At 42.0% G+C, this 17684-nt stretch overlaps 1 protein-coding gene and 1 long non-coding RNA gene across 6 annotated transcripts in view; one reads left to right on the top strand and one right to left on the bottom strand.

Moving 5' to 3' along the window:
- The window catches only part of PCMTD1 (protein-L-isoaspartate (D-aspartate) O-methyltransferase domain containing 1), a 46050-nt gene extending 33949 nt beyond the window's left edge, over positions 1 to 12101 (bottom strand). The window contains exon 1 of one of the 5 annotated variants that reach the window (XM_075744102.1): positions 11783 to 12101. The gene's annotated coding sequence lies outside the window, so the exon portion shown is untranslated. Of the gene's footprint in view, positions 1 to 10296; positions 10548 to 11782 lie in introns of those variants that run through there. The other 4 variants (XM_075744108.1, XM_075744103.1, XM_075744105.1 and 1 more) reach the window with 4 other exon arrangements.
- Positions 12102 to 14077: 1976 nt separating this feature from the next.
- The window catches only part of LOC142600369 (uncharacterized), a 28312-nt gene continuing 24705 nt past the window's right edge, over positions 14078 to 17684 (top strand). The window contains exon 1 of the long non-coding RNA XR_012833825.1: positions 14078 to 14226. This is a non-coding gene — a long non-coding RNA (uncharacterized LOC142600369). The remainder of the gene's footprint in view (positions 14227 to 17684) is intronic.

Here is a 17684-nt window from a genome sequence, read left to right as displayed (position 1 = left end):
TCTGGTGAGCCCAGCATGGCTTAGTGACCCGTCAAAGATCTAAAAGATCTCATAAGCAAAGAATGTCAGCTTAACACAATGTCCAACATATAGAAGATCCCCTAACCTTCCTCTGAAGGCAGTGTCCATGAAAGAGAACCTGGCAGTTCTCTCATAGCACACTTTTTAAAGGTCTCAGCTCCAGACAGGTGTGCCTACAGCTCTGACTATTCCCAGGCTGCAACTATTTTAAGTCTGTCCAGTATAAACTAGTCAAAGAGTACTGCTTTATCACAGACTGTCTGGGAGAAAGATGAGAACCTTCTCCAGAGGGCCTAACAGACTCACAGAAACAGGAAGTACCAGGTAATAGCAGCTTGTTCACTGGCAAGACTAAAATTTCAGGACTTTGCAAGACAGATATGAATCAGTGATGCTTAATACACGCAGATGTCTGATATTCACTGAGTCTGTACCATGCACCTGTTTTTCAGAACAGAAACTGCTATCTGTGCACATATTTCACTGGAAACAGTGAGCTACAGAGTGGCCAGGCTGCAAAACTCATTGCCGCAACACACAGCTTTGTACAAGGGTACTTAACAGAGAATACTCATTTCAAGCAGGTTTATATAAGCCATAACAGTCAAATGTTAAGAATTAGAAAAGCTGTAGAGAGATCTGTAGAACAACCCACTTTTGGAATATCTAATCCTATTTAGTCTGAAAAGGTGAAAGGCATACAAGTGACACAAAAATTTCTGCAAATTTTAACACTATGACCCTGATCATAAGCCAACTAAGACACCTTGACACTGAAGACAAGCAAAATACTCAATATTTTTAAAACAAAACCTGTTTCTCTTTGTGAAAGGAAATGCTTAATATTTTAGTTTATGGTGACTAGGAAGTAACAAACTTTACTATCAGTAACAAACTTTTACATAACAGTAAAATACGATGCTCCTTTACTTTCAGTATCACCCTCAGAGCAACCAATAATGGGGGGGGGGAAGAATCCTCTTTTTTAATGAAATACAAAGCAGGTTTAGTACAAGAACAGAAATATAAATATATTTTTCTAACCTTTTAGCACAAAAGTAGTTTCTACAGCTATAGTTTTTAAGCAGATTAAGTCACAGTTCACATAATTTTGAGTAGGCGAAATGTGGTCCCTGACAAAATAGTCACTATTTCAGCCAGTGCTAAAATTCAAAAGCTTATTGCACATAAACATTTAAAGTTATTTCAGTAACTCTCTTCCAGCAGCAACAGAACAACATATGCCTGTTGCCTTCAGCAAAAGAAAACAGAAATGAGGTCAAGTGTAAAAATAGAAGATGGTTACATTCCTGACACTTGAAACCTCATCTTACAGCTATGCATTTACTGCAGTCTCTACAAAAACACCCAGGCCCAAATTAAAAAAAAAAAAAAAAAATCAACTTGATAAAGTTCCAGGCACACTAAAACCTTTAGGTTTTCTGATCTTTAGAAATACATCTAAAAGCATCAAAATAGCATGCAATAATCACAGCATAAACAACTTTTAATACTGTATTATCAAAATGTTTACTTTCACAGCCTGAGAATCTCAACTTTCATTTGCTATGTGTCCTCTTCTTATAAGACACTAATAAAATAAAAAAATCAAGTACTGATCTTGTTTGCTACATTCTTAAAATACTCCAGTGTAATACAACAGTATGTTTTGATAAGTTACTTTATTATTACTTTACCTGTAATCCTCAAGAGGTAGGAATGAGTAAGGCCTACTCTTGCTTCCTGCTTCTCTTCCTCAGAACCATGATACAAAGTTATTTCACTGATGTAATCTTCCAGAAGCATCACATCAGATTTATCAATTTTTTTCAAGTGTAACTTGTTTACTAAATCACATGCACACTAAGAGTTACTTTTATCTTGTCAAAGAAAGTGATGGATATCACCTAACTTGTTTTTCTTTTTAAACCTCAAATCCTGCGTATCTCCAAGTGCCTGACACTTTGAGGCCCATGTCATAATCTGCCTCGTTCTCCAGACATACCATAAATCCATAAACAGTAAACCCTAAAATGACATGACCTTGTCCATAAATCCCTATTTCTTAAGATGTCCAATGCTTACTTTATATAAAACAGAGATTTACTATCCCTTCATGGTTCTGACCAAAGGAAAGTGATGATTAATCAAAACTTTCAAAACTTACAAATCAAGTATGAACTAAATCTATTTCAAAAATCTACCAAAGAAGTCCCTACACAAATGCAAGTCATCAAAAAAAAAATCAACTCCTTATTTTACAATTTAAAAGGTTACAGCATTAGTACTATTAACAAAGCCTGTTATCAAAGCCTCTTCCACAGTTTCATGCAGTCATTCTAGCATTCTCCCTGTTCCTGTCGCTATTAAAATACCCTATTTTGATGTAACATTTCAAAGCATTGCCTCTCCAGGGCACTTTTCAGGTTGAGAGGTGTGACTGCTTACAGTGCTACCAGATTTACCATGGGATGCAGGGGAAAAGCGCTTGGGGATTACACAAGCCCTCTTATGGGATGTTTAGGGTAGGAACCAAAGGCAGAGAAAAGGAGGGAACAAAGTGGCTTGGGGAGCAACAAGCATGGGAAGACCAGGGCTATGGTGACAAAAGGGATAGGTCACCTGTGAATAGGTTTCAGGTCAGTATGCATGTCTAGCTGTGCTCTGCCCCCAAATCACCACCATCTGTCCTGCCTGCCCATTAATCTCCTTTTATAATTCTTTTCCTGGGGCTCTATTCCACATGCATGTGTGTCTATGTGCCAAGTGGAGTCAAACCACAGGTGACAGGGCCCCATGGATCTGCAGCGCCAGCAAAGGAGGCGGCGAGGTTTTGCAGGTCAGGATGTGATCACAGGACTAGCCAGTAAACTGGCAGCGTGGCCTGAGAACCAGGGACAAAGCAGACTGAGTGAGGCAACTAAAGGAGTTGGCTGCTGGAGGATCTGAGTGAGCTGCTGGAGAACCTGTTGCATTTGGGGGGGGGGGGGGGTGGCTGAGCATGAGTGTGTTTGTGCAAGAGGCAATGGGGGATAAATGGACCTAAGTGCCAGTTTCAGGGTAGAACAGGTGTCTAAACCCAGCAACTGGGAGAATCCATGCTATATACATGTGTTTGCCACTAGCAGACATTCAGCTTGACCATCCAGAAAGGGCAACAGGATAAGGCCATTGGTGCTGTTTGTGCTTCCATTAGCGCTGTGTTTTCTGTGTTGATGTGGTGGCCAGCTATGTATTTACACACGTACATGCTGAATGTGTGTGTGTGTGTGTTGTACTGAGAATACGTGCTTTGCCTCGCCACTGGCTGGACCTTGGAACGTGCATGCCTCAACTAAGAGCTAGAAATAATTGAACAAAACCCCTATAGGCCTTCTTTAAAAGCTAAAACCAAAATACATAAGCACATTTTTAAACTCGAAAATGTTTCTGCACTATTGTTTTTCCTTTGTCTCTAGATATGAATCAAGTACTATTGCAAACATGGCTCTATAGTTATGATATACTTACAGTACAAACAACAGCAGATGTGGTCTGGAGGTAATTTGGAACATTTGGGAAACCTTCAGTGACCATTTCAAGATATTCATGCAAGTATTTCACCAAGAAATAGAGAACCTGTGCACCTGCACAGCCTAAGTGTATCTTCATCTCCATAATCCTACCCAATCAGGTTTTTTGTCAGTCAGACAAAGCATGTGGTTTTCACCTGAGAAAAGTGTAGTTTACAGATATGACACAAGAGGCTGCTACAGTCACATAACCTGCCTTAGTTCTATCATTAGCAACTCCAGTTTATCTAGAGCATCCCAGAATGGAGAAGACAAATCCTACATTGACTTTTTCTGACAACTGAGTTACTGCAGAAAACATCACAGAATCTGAGGAAACTCAGCAGTAATGAGTCTTAGTCATAATGAATGAATAATTAACTGAAGTAAATAAGCAGAGACTAAGGCCTATGGGATTTATAATGTTATAACTTCTGCTGAGCTGACAGTTGCAAAGAAACTCAGCAACTCAACTTTTCTGTGTCCTTCCAGTTTCACTGACCTCCTGACTGCAATAATGCCAAATTTAGAGTTTGTTGAAGGAAGAACACAGCAAAGCTTAAGAAACCAGACGGCAGGTGACTACAGTGAATAGAAACAAAACCAGAGATCATCCTTCAAAAGGGTAAAGGGGAGAATTTTGCAAATAAACAGAATCACACACCCCAGCAGAATAAGAGCCAGTAAACCCCACCTGCCAGAATCCAACACGAATAACAAGAGTAAACAAGAACTTTATGGGTCTCAAGCAAAGACCTTCAGACGGAAATCAAATCCTTTAATGGCAAATTTATGTTCTAGTAGAAATACTCACAGCATTCCCGATTACTCAAAATTATTAGTACTGCAGGAATTTTAACCTTTTGCTTTGTTTGCTGAAACTAAAGCATCTCCTTCAGTAAACTTCAGAATTCACTGTTTCAGCAATGCTAACTTGCATACATTTCAGCTGTACCTATCAAGCAAAACCAATTGTGTTGACATACGATTACCAGGATAGTGGCTCCAACGCTCTTTTTTAACTTCAATATACACGCCATTTTATAGCACAGTGGTCCTGACTAGGTTGAGGAGTATTACTTGGCTTTTTCTTTCAAGTATTTGTCAAGAAAACCACATGGTAATTCCTGAATATCCACTGAAAACATTTGCTACAGAAATAACACAAATAAATTCTCAGAATAGTATCCACTTCTCATTTTCTCCCTACCACATGCTCCTAATTCCTCTTTCAATGTTAAAACAACCATTTATAGGAATCAAGCCTTTCATTTGGGACAAGGACACCACAGGCATACCAATTGCTGGATGTGATTCACTAGCCGACTATTACCATGCACAATTCCAATGACTTTATCACTTCACTTACAGAAGCTGTACATTGATGCAGGTAATTTATTTTTTTTGAGCAGCACCTTTTTTGTCATGTGAACAATTAAATAAGACATGTCATCTCTGACAAGTTCTCTTTGAACTTTAGTTCGTTTTCACAGGAACAGACAGCAAATGCTATTTGTTTTGCTTGAAGGATATTATCAATATTTTGAATAGTTACATTCAGGAGTGCATGTATTTTGTGTCTATTACTGTATATTGCCTTTCACTACATCTTAAAGATTCTTATACAATAAGACCTCTGATTTGACACTAACTCCTACCACTAAATATATTAAAAAAAACATTCACAGACATCAGTTGGAGGGAAAAAAAAAATCTTCTCAATGACAGTCATATGCCTCCTGGTGGAACATTATCGAGTATCACAAAGTTGTTGCTCTTCATCCTGAAAATAGTTTTCAAAATTGCTTTATTTGCCATTAGAAATATGCACCTGCAATTCAGGACTTTAAGAAACCAATTGTTAAAAAAGGAAGACATAATCATGATTACTGACAGCTTTAATAAGCATTCTCTATTTAGAAATCATGCAAACAAAAGTTTGGCTTTTTTTAGTAACAACAAGCCTTTGGTACTTGATATGTGATTCAGGTGCTTAAACACAGACCTCTGGTGCTATTTTCAGTGCTCATGCTAATTACAGGCTACTTGGCCTATGATATGGCAACAATTAGTGCTAAGTAACACAACAGAAAATACTTCTGCTCATAACCTGTCCTCGCTTCCCCACAAAAAAGCAAGAAGAGCTACTGCTGCTGTGTGGTTTAAGACTCCTAGATACAACACAAACCTCATAAAGCTGAAGGATGTGTCCTCTGAAAGGAATGCTACAGCTGGGATTGGAAAAGCAACGCCATCATGGGCCAAAAGACTCCTAAGAGACGAGACCGAAAGAATGAACCTGGAAACACTCTGACTTGTAAATAGAACTGAATGTGCAGTCTGCCATCACCAGGTTCTAAAACTCTCGGGACAGAGATCCTGTTCACAGCCACTATGCTGCCCCACAACTGGCTGGTTATGCACATAATTCTTTGTCCATATGCGTATATAAACACACTCTCCAGTAAAGCATGCATGTTAGCAACCAAGACAAAGGTCACCCATTCTCTAACTGTGCAGCTACCTCTACTTACGATTTGTTCTGCCTGGCAGCTTTTATTTTTTTTTTTTTTTAACTTCAGAAGAAGGTAGGCCTTCAGTAAACCCTACCTCATATCTAACAGCTCCACACTGACAACTCAGACGCCCTATAGCAACTTCATACAACTGTCCTCCATGCAGGATTCCAAACATCCCACGTTGCTATCAAACCACTTGCTCTAAGCCTGCTACGTCTTCTAATTAGTTTTTAAACCTGATTTTAAGGTTTTGTTGGCAAGTTCTGGATTGTTTCCTCAAACACGTTTTTAAACATTAATTCCATTTGTCTTTTACATCCTAGAAATACTGCAAATCCAAATTCAGCAATTGTTTTGCAACTGTACGCTAAGCAAATACTACTTTGAGAAAATTTGGAGTGGAATGTAATACTTGAGAGAAATTCTAAGCCTCACTTTACATCACCTTAACACTACTCACAAGATCTTAAATCTCCAACTGTGCAACTCATAGAACTCAATGGTCTGCACTTGTAACAAACTAGATTTTTACATTCCTTCTTCACTAAACACTAAACAAAACAAAGACAGAACTTCAAGATTACCCTTCATTAAATGCATCTTCTAAGCAGTGGGCTCCAACTGTTTCTGCCACAAGCCAGCCCTCTAACCAGAGAAGCAATTTACATCTGCCCCCTGGTCACCTCCTCACTCTAGAACTCCACCACTGAGAACACACCAGAATCTGTAGCCTGACAGTTACCATGGTGACTCCTGATGTCACCTCTAAACTATTTTAGGGCTATGGAATTTGGGGTTTTAGAGTTTCGGGTTTTGGTGGGGTTTTTTGTTGTTTTTTTTTTTTTTTTAACTGTTCTATGATGACTTCTAAATCAGTGTTTTCTCCTCACAACAAAGGACAATATATTTTTGTGCTTCAATATAAAGGACTGATAAAATTTGTTGACAAGTCGCATACCAATTGCGGTCACAAGGTAGAAGTGACAGACATCACATTAGTTCTCTAGATACAACTTCAATACTTGTTGCTTTCAGAAATAAGTTTCTCGGGACTAACTGCCATTTCCAAAGACATCTTTACTTTCATTTTACTTTACTACTTTCAAGGTTTCCAATAAGCTACTGATGACAAGTATATTTAACAAGAATCCACACATACATTCAGCAGAACTGCAAGCTCCTTGTGATTAGTTAACATCACTGCCAACTTTGCAGTACCAACACTGTCTCTGAAACATGAAGTTGGCATGATGTACCAGGAGAAAAAGGACAGAGAACTAACACTACTGTTCTGAATGGCAGCCAGCTAATATTTCAGTGCTGCAAAAAATTATATTCAGCATCCTAAGCTGCTACAAATTCTATCCTTTCTTCAAGGCCCAGCAGTCCAACCCAATTGTCTTAAACAACACAGCAGCAGCAACTGCTTTAAGACTTTGTGTTAAGCAGGCCTGAAGGCTTTCTAACATACAGTGCACACAAATAAGTCCCAAAGGAATTGGAGCACAGTAGTTATTTCCTGATGTTTTAACGTAATTATACCCATAATATTTCATATAAACTACTTCACTCTACTCCCTAGAACTCCATAGAAGAAAGAAGTGGAGAAGTGTGATCACACTTCTGCAAAGTAGATACACTAAAAGAATTCTGCATCAGAACAATCCACACTCCTTGGTTGGGGAAGAATCAGCATACAGATCAACTCCTGACCCTATTGGAAGACTCCTGTAGTGCCTTAGGCCAGTCACATACGTGATTATTCATTTGCAAAACAAGATGGCACATATATTCTTTCCACCTTTGCTTTGAGAAATTTGCATTCTAAGTAGGTAAAATAAATGAGATAATATTCAATGAACTTTGCATTCAAGAGTGACAAGTGCTGTAGACTTCAAGGCCCTTTTCTTACAGAGACCTAATTAACAATCAGCTACAGAACACCACTTTCAGTTCAGCAGGGTAAAATAGCAGATCTTTGAGCATTCCTGCTGAAAACTGGAATAAACCAGGAAGTGAAAAAAACAGATACAGGTAAAGACACCTCTCATCCAGACAACAATGATTATACTCAGGTGTTTGTTACCATGCACTGAAGACTGTGATGAACATTCCCATGTTGCCTATTTCAGAATTGCTTACCATGTATTTGGCTGAGGGAACTCTTGAAACTCCTGACATAAACCTTCCTGGAACTCTGCATGTGAAAGTCATCTTGTCTATACTGAGTTTTGGGAGCACCTTTAGGAAAATAAACCTGCATTACTAACCACATCTTGCAGCAGGAACTTGAAATTTGGCCTTTGTGTTACTGTTTTTTAAGTCTGCCTAAAGTCACAGGCAATATGGTCCTTAGGGACTTCCACCTGCACTGATATCATGCCTAAGCCTATCTTTAGCTTCAGAATACACACTTAACCATCTCAAAGCAACCACACTTCAAGTTTACAGAAACACAGCCAAGTGACTGCTTTGGTATGGTCCAGCACAGGCACTGAAAATTACAATACATGTCTGGCAGTCAGGTTCTATTCTTAGTCTCCTATTAGCCAGAAGGTTCTTCAAAAGGAGCTGCTGCAGCTTGGGGCAATCACTGACAGGAAGAAGTAAGGCTGAGCAATAAAAATCAGCAATCTGCCAAGATTAGGACTATAACAACGGCAAGACTTTATAAATTTGTGACTACTGCAAAATTGAAACTGGCTGGTCAAATTGTTGCAAGAATGTCTATCCTGGAGAATTACTTACAAACGACCCAAAAACAGATGCCAGATAAGAGTCAGGAAACACTTCTTGCAACACACTGTGACAGGATTGCTCGATGAGTCAACTCATGACCACATACGGAAGAAAGACTAGTAAGTTCATGAAAAAGGACACCAAAAGCGCCTCTTCAACAAATCACTAGGGACCACCAGAGACTTAGAGCACACGCGTAATTAAGATGCAAATATTATAATGAGCTCGGGGAAACATAATGAGTATGTATGATTTGGGGCAATACAACCCTCACTGGTTGTCGTTGGCGGGCATGCATGACAGGCGGAGCTATCCCCCGTGCATCCGGCACCGTAATGAAGAATGCCTGCTCTTTAATACTACATAGGTGTTAAGGAGTTTTATTCCCAATTTTGGTGACAACATGAAGTCTGAGAATGGATGAAGAAAACCCAGAGACCCAATTACAAAAGGCAGAAAGATTTTTACAAGAATTGTGGAGTGAAGATCAGAAATTATGCAGGGAAGGAATCTAATCCTGCAGAGACCCAGAGATAACATTTGGCCGTCCAGGGCTGTCCAGTATTACATACTTTTTTCTGTTTCTGTGATTGCATGTCATTCTTCTCACTGCAGACCTCCCAACAACATCCAATTGTTTTTCCTTGCATTTCTGAGGGACACTGACTGTTGTAAAGAAAAACTGGCTAAGTGCCCATCTCCAAAGCCCTCACTGCAGCTCTCTGACCTCACTCACGTACTTCTTATGTTCCTATCATTATATTTATTCACCCACAGTCAGTTAAAATACGAATAGATATTTCACACATTTGTCCACCTACACATCCAAAATATTTTTCAAACTTTCCCAACAAATCAGGCAGGAGTTCTGCAGAAGACAGCTCCATTTATCCAAGCCTGATTCCTTCCAGAGATGGTATGCCCAGTGCCCAGAGGAAGGTAAGGGTCCGGGGTGGGGGGGGGGGAGAACACGTATCACACTTATTATGATTCATTTGCAAGAATGATGAATTATGGTTACAAAAGCATTCTCATAATACACTCTCATAATTTACTAACTTTAAGCATTAGATTTTTTGCATCTTGCATCTTAAAAGCATTCTCTGTAATAAAGAGGGCATGTGGTCAAGAGGGATTGGGGATCTTCATTAATTGACTGAAGAACTGACTATCCTTACCTGTGTCTCTTATTTGCGCACGTCTCAAAGTTTACTGCTCATTATCAGAAGAAACTTTACTTACTTGCTAAAGTCTGCAGTTCAATTGTGCCAGACTTTTACTTGACAGGAGTAAAAAATACCCAGTAGGAGAACAATAGCTATGCGGGCATTGGTAAGTACTGCAAGGACACAAGCATTCTCCACACATTGCAGTAGTTCAGTACTTCCATCTCTTCTCTCATGCAGACCCTAAAGATGTTTTCTTTCGTTTTCTACCAAGAAAAATGAACACACACACACACATACCTTCTACCATAGGTGGTTTTTCTTTTTTCCCTTTCTCTGTCAAAGACGACAGAGCTGTACAAAGCAGGCCCTGGCTGCTGACTGCGTATCAAATAAATGCCAAAATTCCTTCCTCCTCCGCCCTCCCTTCCCCTTCCTCCAACTTCACTGCGAGCCGCTGACAACTGCCGAAGCAGGGGGGAGGAAGGCGACGACGGACGAAAGAGAATGCCTGCACATGCACAGAAGAAGGCGGCCCGAGGTTTCGGGCCGAAGAAGAATCACGTTAACCGCTGACCGCAGCTCAGCTACAGGCAGACGTGACCCCAGGACGCCTCCCCCGAACAGATAACAACAAAGGAAACCGAGAGGGGAGGAGGTGGCTGCCCCGGAGCGAGTTCCTGCTCCTCCCCTTACGCTGCTCCCAGCCAAAACAGAGACCACAATGTAAACAGAGACAAGATGTGCGTTTATGGCAAAGCGGGGGGCAGAGGCAGCCTTCTTCCCCCGCGGCTGCCGCCAGCGACGCTCACCCACTCCCACCGCCGCCTACCCACCGCGGCTTACGGGGCGAAAAGCAAAGTTATCGTGCATCCTGCACACATTATTTATGTAAACAAAGTATTTTCCCCTCGCTGCTGCCACACCAAGTCCTCTGCCGACAGAAGAAATACCTTTCCTGAGCCTATGGGTTTTTTTCTTGAAACGAAACGTTTTCTCACGCTCCCTTTTGCCTCCTCTAAAATGCCTCGGCCTGGGAGACGCAGCCCCCACAAGACTCTGAGGTTGTAAGGACTCGGGAGAGGTAAAAAAAACAAAACAAGCTCCCGTCCTCACTGCATTTCCTCAAAGGCAAAAAAAAGCCGTGACGGGGGGGGGGGGGGGGGGGGGAGGAGGGAGGGCGCAGAGCCGCAGCAGGGGACGAGTGCTGCCCTCACCTTGCCCCAACACCCCCCCCCCCCAATCCCTCCCGTCTGGATCTCAAGGCTGGAACCTCCTCTCTTGTTCCCGTCCCCGCTTAAGTCCCCGTCCCCTCACACCTGCCCCGGGCCCGCGGCACCTACACCAACCGCCTCCCCCCCAACCCTTGTTGGGCCAGAGATTATTTATTACACAGGCAGCGAAAGGACGCGGGGGGTGGAGAGGAGGAACGGTCTGCCGAAGACGTTCGCACACCCTCCCCGTCCCGTCCCTCCCCGCCCCGCAGACGAGGGCGGCAGCGAGCCCTCGCCCTGTCCCGGCGAAAACAACCCTCCTCCCGCTCCCCCCTCCAGCCCCCCCGCCTCAGAAGGGCGCGCGCCTGCGTGCGGGGCCAACGGACAATGGGACTCGGGGCGCCCAGGGAGGGGAGGCGGGGGCAGGGGGCCGGCGGGCCCCGCTCCCCCCTCCTCCCCAACTCACCGTCCCGGCTGGCGGACGGCGGCCTCCGCGCCCCACAGCGCACTCGAGGAGAGCAGTCCTGCCCGCGCCGGCGCCCTCTTCCCACCCCCCACCGCGGGACACTCACCCGTTGTACAGCGGGCCCCGGACTCTGCGCGGGGCGGCAGTGGGGAGACCCACCTGGGGAAAAAAAAGGCAGGCGGGAGAGCGCTCCGGTCGCCCGCGCGGAGCGTAGCGGGGGCGATCACCGAGGGAGCGGGAGCCGGTGCAAGCGGAGAGCGACGTTCCCCTGCCCCGGCCCGCACGTCGGAGGGGTCCGCGGGTCGCCGCCACCGCTCGTGTCGGTGTGAGAGACGGCGAGGGGAGGAGGGGCCCCAACAGCTGAGAGGATGTAAACAGAAGGTCACGTGACCTCCCTCCGCAGGCGGCCGAACCCTCTCCGCGCAACGGGGCCGGCTTGAGAGGGGAGGGGGGAAGGCGAGCCGCTCCGCTTCGAGCCGTGATTGGCCGCGCTCTGCCAACCCGAGAGCCAATGGGAGGCCGGCGTTCACGACCTTCGTCACCAGTCGCCTGGGGACGGGGGGGTGATCCTTGTCCTCGCGGTAGCGGCCGGCCTCAGGCTCTCCCTTCCCCCAGCGTGCTGGGAAGCCCTTCATGGGACCGGGCCGCGCCTGTCCCGCCGCCCGCGGCCCCCTTGTCTCCCCTGAGCCGCTGAGGAAGGAAAACAGGAGCGGGTTCTCGCAGTGGAGGGCCAGGCGGGGGGCCGGGGCCGGCGGTGGGGGGAGGAGCAGCAGCAGCAGCACCGCAGGAGGGCGAGGGAGGACACGCAGCTTCTGAGGCCCGGTTTTTAAAAATGCGCAAGGTGCCCCGTGCCCATCCGAAATTGCTCTGCTTTCACCTGGCCTCCTAATTTTATCGCGTTTTCATATTTCTCCGACGAGCGGAGGCAAGAGGGAGGCCGGCGTCTCCTCAGATCCCCCTTCTGTAGGGCCTCTCACAAGAAGTGACTCTGGCCCCTTCCGAGAGAAGAGGCTTCGGGCTTTGATGTTGTCAATGCTCTGAAAGATGAGATAGTTTGAAAAAGTATTGGCAGGAAGAGAGATCCCAGGGAAGGCTCAGGAGAAATGAGGAAAGGTGGAAGTATTGCAGAAGGGAATAGACGGGAGTAAGTGGAGATCGAGACAGCATGGGGCCCCGGTGCAGGCTGGTGAAACCCGAGGTGATCAAAAGCATTGGGTTATTGTGGGACCCGGTCTCTAGTGCCGTCTCTAACGCATCATCTCATGTTCGGTTTCAAAGGGCTAGAGGAATGACGTGAGGTTTGGGGAGTCAGTGGGGAAACTAGGCTGCTTCTGGTGTTCTGAAGAATTGGAAGTATACAGGTGTCAGGACTTGTAGCAGCTTGGCTAATCGGTTTTCCATTGCAGAAAGGAATGAGAAACACCAGAGATCAGTATCAGAAAATGGATGATACACTTGTGGAACAGTAAGTTTACGTTCACCAAATGATCAGGCAAAAGGTGTAGTGTTGATGGGTTTCAGGCTACTAGGTATGAAAACCTGAAGATCTAGAGTGGATGTTACAATAAAAACAGCAATTTAGGTAACTTGCTGACATTGCAATGATAATTTAATCTGGAGTGATTTAAGCATTGAGAGTTTTGTGAAATGCAGCTGAGAGGCATAAAGTTTTGAGCTTTAGCCAAACTTTGAGTACTGGTGGAACAGGATTTCTCTGTAAAGGCCCTGACAAATGAAGTACACAAAAATGTAGTTGGTAAGAGGCTTGGAGTTGGTGTTACTCTTTTGGGGGGGCAGAATTAGTTAATACCTGTAGCACACAATGCTTGTAGATAGCAACAACTGAGGTGAAGATAACTGTAAACATAAAGGGGAGTTTCTGCTAGGTTATGACTGAGAAATAATTCTGTCTTTGTTAGTTGGATTGAGGGATTCAAATAGTCTTGCAAATTGCCATACTGTTACTGCTGTGACTCATGCCTTCTTGCGTGAGAGAAATGGAGGGGAGGAGAAACAAATAAATTCCATTTTTACATTGAAATATGCCTTGCTCTCAGATAGTAAACTTAAATAATTTTTGCTGGCTTTGCGTGTTGAATATTTTTTTCTATTAAGAATTTTCAGATAGATGGAATAAGTGTGTATAATTCTCTACTTACTGTACGTATGAGGGTTTCCTGGTTTCAGTCCCTCTCTTTCCATCACATCCTAGATCTTGTCATGCATGACCAAGACAAACACATTACCTGTCAGACAAAGTGCAGTTCATCAGTATTCACTCAGGACAGAAGTCATGGCCATATTTTGCACATTTAATGTATTTTCTGATAGCGTTTTTTCCTGTAAATTACTTTGTTATGCTTGAACTGATACCATTGTTTTCCATTTACAGAGGAGATGGACATCCAATTAGGAAGGTCATTCTGCCATCTTCTCTCAGAGCTGAAAAGAAGCTTCAGCATTCGAGTCCTGCAGAAAATTCTGCTCAAGCATGTACAGTTCTCCAAATCTACTCTAACTCCTGTCATCCATTGTCAAACCGGAAGTAAGGTACATATTTTCTATTGCAGTATCTAAATTCTGCCTCTCAATGTGAAAGATATTTATTGTCACATTATCTTAAATTTGAGATGTTGGGCAACCTGTCTTTTCATTTCAGTGTAAGTAAATATTCTCAAAAAACATGTCTCGGCTTATGTATCACATGACAGACCCATCAAAAATCTGTATAAATTAGCTGACTTCAAAACCCATGTAGAACACTTCTTAACTGAAGCACAGTGAACATCCTTTCACCCTCATAAAACAGTGGGTTGTGTAGGCTGGTATGCCCTCAAAACTTCATTATTCTGTAAAAGTTTGGGGGATTTTTACTTTCTCTGCAGATTTAAGCATTATTTATTATTTCAGTACTTTGTTCTGGTACTCTGTTGGTTTTTTTGTGATCATACAAATAAAGAAAGTCTGAAGTAGCTGGAAGACTCCAGTTTGTCTTCATTCTGTGCTGCTGGTGAAGGCTATAACATTCACATGCCTCATAGAAAAATATGTATTCAAGACTGCCATTTCTTAGCTAAATTTGAAATTTGCTACTAAGGATAATTAATGTTATGCTACCATATTGAAAAGAAAATTAGATATGCACAGCGATTTATAATGAAAACTATTCCAAATAAAGATGATGTCATATATATTGAGTAGTTAGGTATATTTAATTATTTTTTCCCTTATATTTATTTTCTTATTGATGTAGAAAAAAGTTGCTCTTTAGAGTAAAACAGCATTTTTACCTTCCAAAAAATGGCAGTAGCTTAAAAGTGGAGTGGTGCAAACTGCATTCCTTGAATGTAATCCTGTTAACATAGAACTAACAAGTAATACATAATTTACACTGCTTATATTTTTGCACATCTCAGTTTAGTTAATGAAAACCATTCACATATCATTGCATTTAAGTGGTCTTGATTTGAATCACTTTCAACTTTATATTCTTTGTCATTGAATAACCATTTTTAAATATTTTCACGTTACAGGAAATAGATACAAAACAAGTACGGAAAATTTATTTTTAGAGATGGATGCCATTTTGGTAATCAAATAAAGTTTAAACTTGTAAAATTTTTGACAGAGCTTTAGCTAACAGTATTGAAAATGCTTTTGATGTTCTATAGTAGAGTCTAATTTAAATAAAATTATAACAGTATAATGTTTCATTGCATTTCTTGAGGTTTGGATTTCTTAAGTATTACCTATGCCAAGTAAGAATTTCTTTACTTGCGTATTTAGCTATGGAAAGCTAATGCAAGGAGAAGGATATAAGAAATCTACACCTTAGCTCTATTTCTAATTAGTTATTTCACATCGTGGTGCATTCGTTTGTATGAATTTGACACAACTTTTTAGAAAATATTCATAACTTACTATCATTTTGAAACAGTGAACATTTTCTGGTTCTGCTCTTTTTTGTAGTTCAATGAAGCCAGATTTTTCTGGTAATTTTTCATTCCATCTTTCCTTTTTTGACTTGGCTTTCATACTAGATGAATGAAAAAAACATAGAAACAAACCCTAAGGTAACTGTTGTAATTATGGATATTTACTGTTCTGTGGGTTACCTGCCATTTGTTTTCCCTACTGACAAACATCTGAAGAAGTGTACTGAATTTCAGCACTGAACTACTTCACCCACATTTGTTATAACTAGTATCTAGCTATATAGACGTTCAGTCAGCTTGAGAAAAAATAATTAAGAAGTAGTTGATGGTTACCCTGAGATCTAAACAATCAGAATTCCTTTTTATTGGAAGTTAATTCTGCCTGAGTTTTTCAACTGATGCTTTTTGAAGGCCATAACATTAAATAAAACAATAAAACAGGATGTAGTGTTGAGTCTGCATGTAGTCCAGAAAACCCATGTAAAAAAATACCCCAATAGAGTAGTAAAATAGAGATGAACCAATGTAGAGTATGTTACAATCAAAATACTATGGAAATGTAAATAAGATAACCTGATGCATAAAGCTGAGGTTAAATTTCTGTTTAGACCACAGACCCCCCCCCTCTATAAATTCATATGAGGATGATACAAAGATCTGGGTAAGTAGTACTTGATAGTACATCATAGGCAGACAAAAAGCTAAGACAAAAATTTAAAGTAATTTTTAAAATAACTCTGAGATAAATTCCTAATCCAGCAAATAATTCTAGCTGAATAGTGGTTCAACTGAATAAAATAATTATGAAAGTTGTAATATTGCCAATTCTTGCATATTTAGTGGATTTTTTTCTCACATATTTTTCCGTACTATTTCTGCATTCTTTGGTCCCAGATATGGAGCATGCCTTCTGTGGCTCTCATCTGTACCCCAGCAGCCATCATGCCATTTCCAAAGACTTCTAGTAAGTAGTGTTGAATTCCCAGGAAGGAAACTGGATCAGCCCCCATGGAGTGCCAAACCCAAGCTGAGTCTGTTCAGTTGCACATACAGCACCGACCCACTCATAGTTAAGCTGTGCTGGACAAGTCTGACTGCACAGTCAGACATCACATTGTAACCCTCAGTTCTGATGAGTAGTGAAACATCAAGCTGGCTCGGTAGGCTGTTACTGCGGACCTCTGAAACCAGCACGCAGCTACGCTGCCTTCAGGTGTGGCCTGGCTCTGGAAGAAGTTTAGTCACATTTGTATGGTGTTGCTTTGACAGGTGAAACTTGAAAGATTTCACCTGTAAGGCTGGTAAGATCTACATGTGCAAGTTCTAGTGTGTCTGCATCTTTAGCCTTGTTAATCTACAATTTGGGTAAAAAAATGCAGCGTAACTGTCTTACATAAAAGTGGTTGTGTGCCGATCAAGCTTTAGATAAGAATAACTTCTCTCAAAAGCTTCAGAACTACTTGATTGAAAAAGGCATCTTTAGAAGGACTAAATTATCATTTAGTCCAGGTCTATGTGCTGGGTTATTTCATACAGTATTCCTACTGGCCTTTAAGACAGATTTGCCACTTTTATTTTCTTTTAGAACTGCACACTCAGTCACTCTCCAGCCCCCTTCAGAGAGGCAGCAGATAGTGTAACCTTGCTAAGGCTTTTGTAATTTTCAGGAACAGAGATTTTCATTGCTGTAGATTTTGAAATACACTCTTCTTGGAGACAAATTGCATTAAGCAATTGAACGGTGTTACACATGCTGTGGATCACAATCGTGCTCCTCTGAAGCACACAACATCAGTTCCAAATGTGTTGGGTTTTGTTTCACATACATTTATTTGGGATTCCTGTAATCTATCCGTGCATCCCAGCTCTCATACCTCATTTAAGTGATCACAACTCTTTACCTGCTTTATCAGAGGAAACAAGATGCAATAGCATCACAAACGTTCCTGAGTAAGCAGGAATAGCAGTGATAATTCCCAAAAGTGATATACCTGCCTACATCTTGTTAGGAGGGTGCTTTCTTTCCCTTGTCATGAAATTCTCTGCTAGAGCAGTGTGAGCATTCTCAGGCAC

The sequence above is a fragment of the Balearica regulorum genome, chromosome 2, assembly GCF_011004875.1.
Source record: "Balearica regulorum gibbericeps isolate bBalReg1 chromosome 2, bBalReg1.pri, whole genome shotgun sequence".
In the NCBI taxonomy this organism is placed as follows: Eukaryota; Metazoa; Chordata; class Aves; order Gruiformes; family Gruidae; genus Balearica; species Balearica regulorum.
The sequence above is the reverse complement of the archived record's forward strand: the minus strand, read 5'-3'. Positions and strand labels throughout refer to the sequence as shown.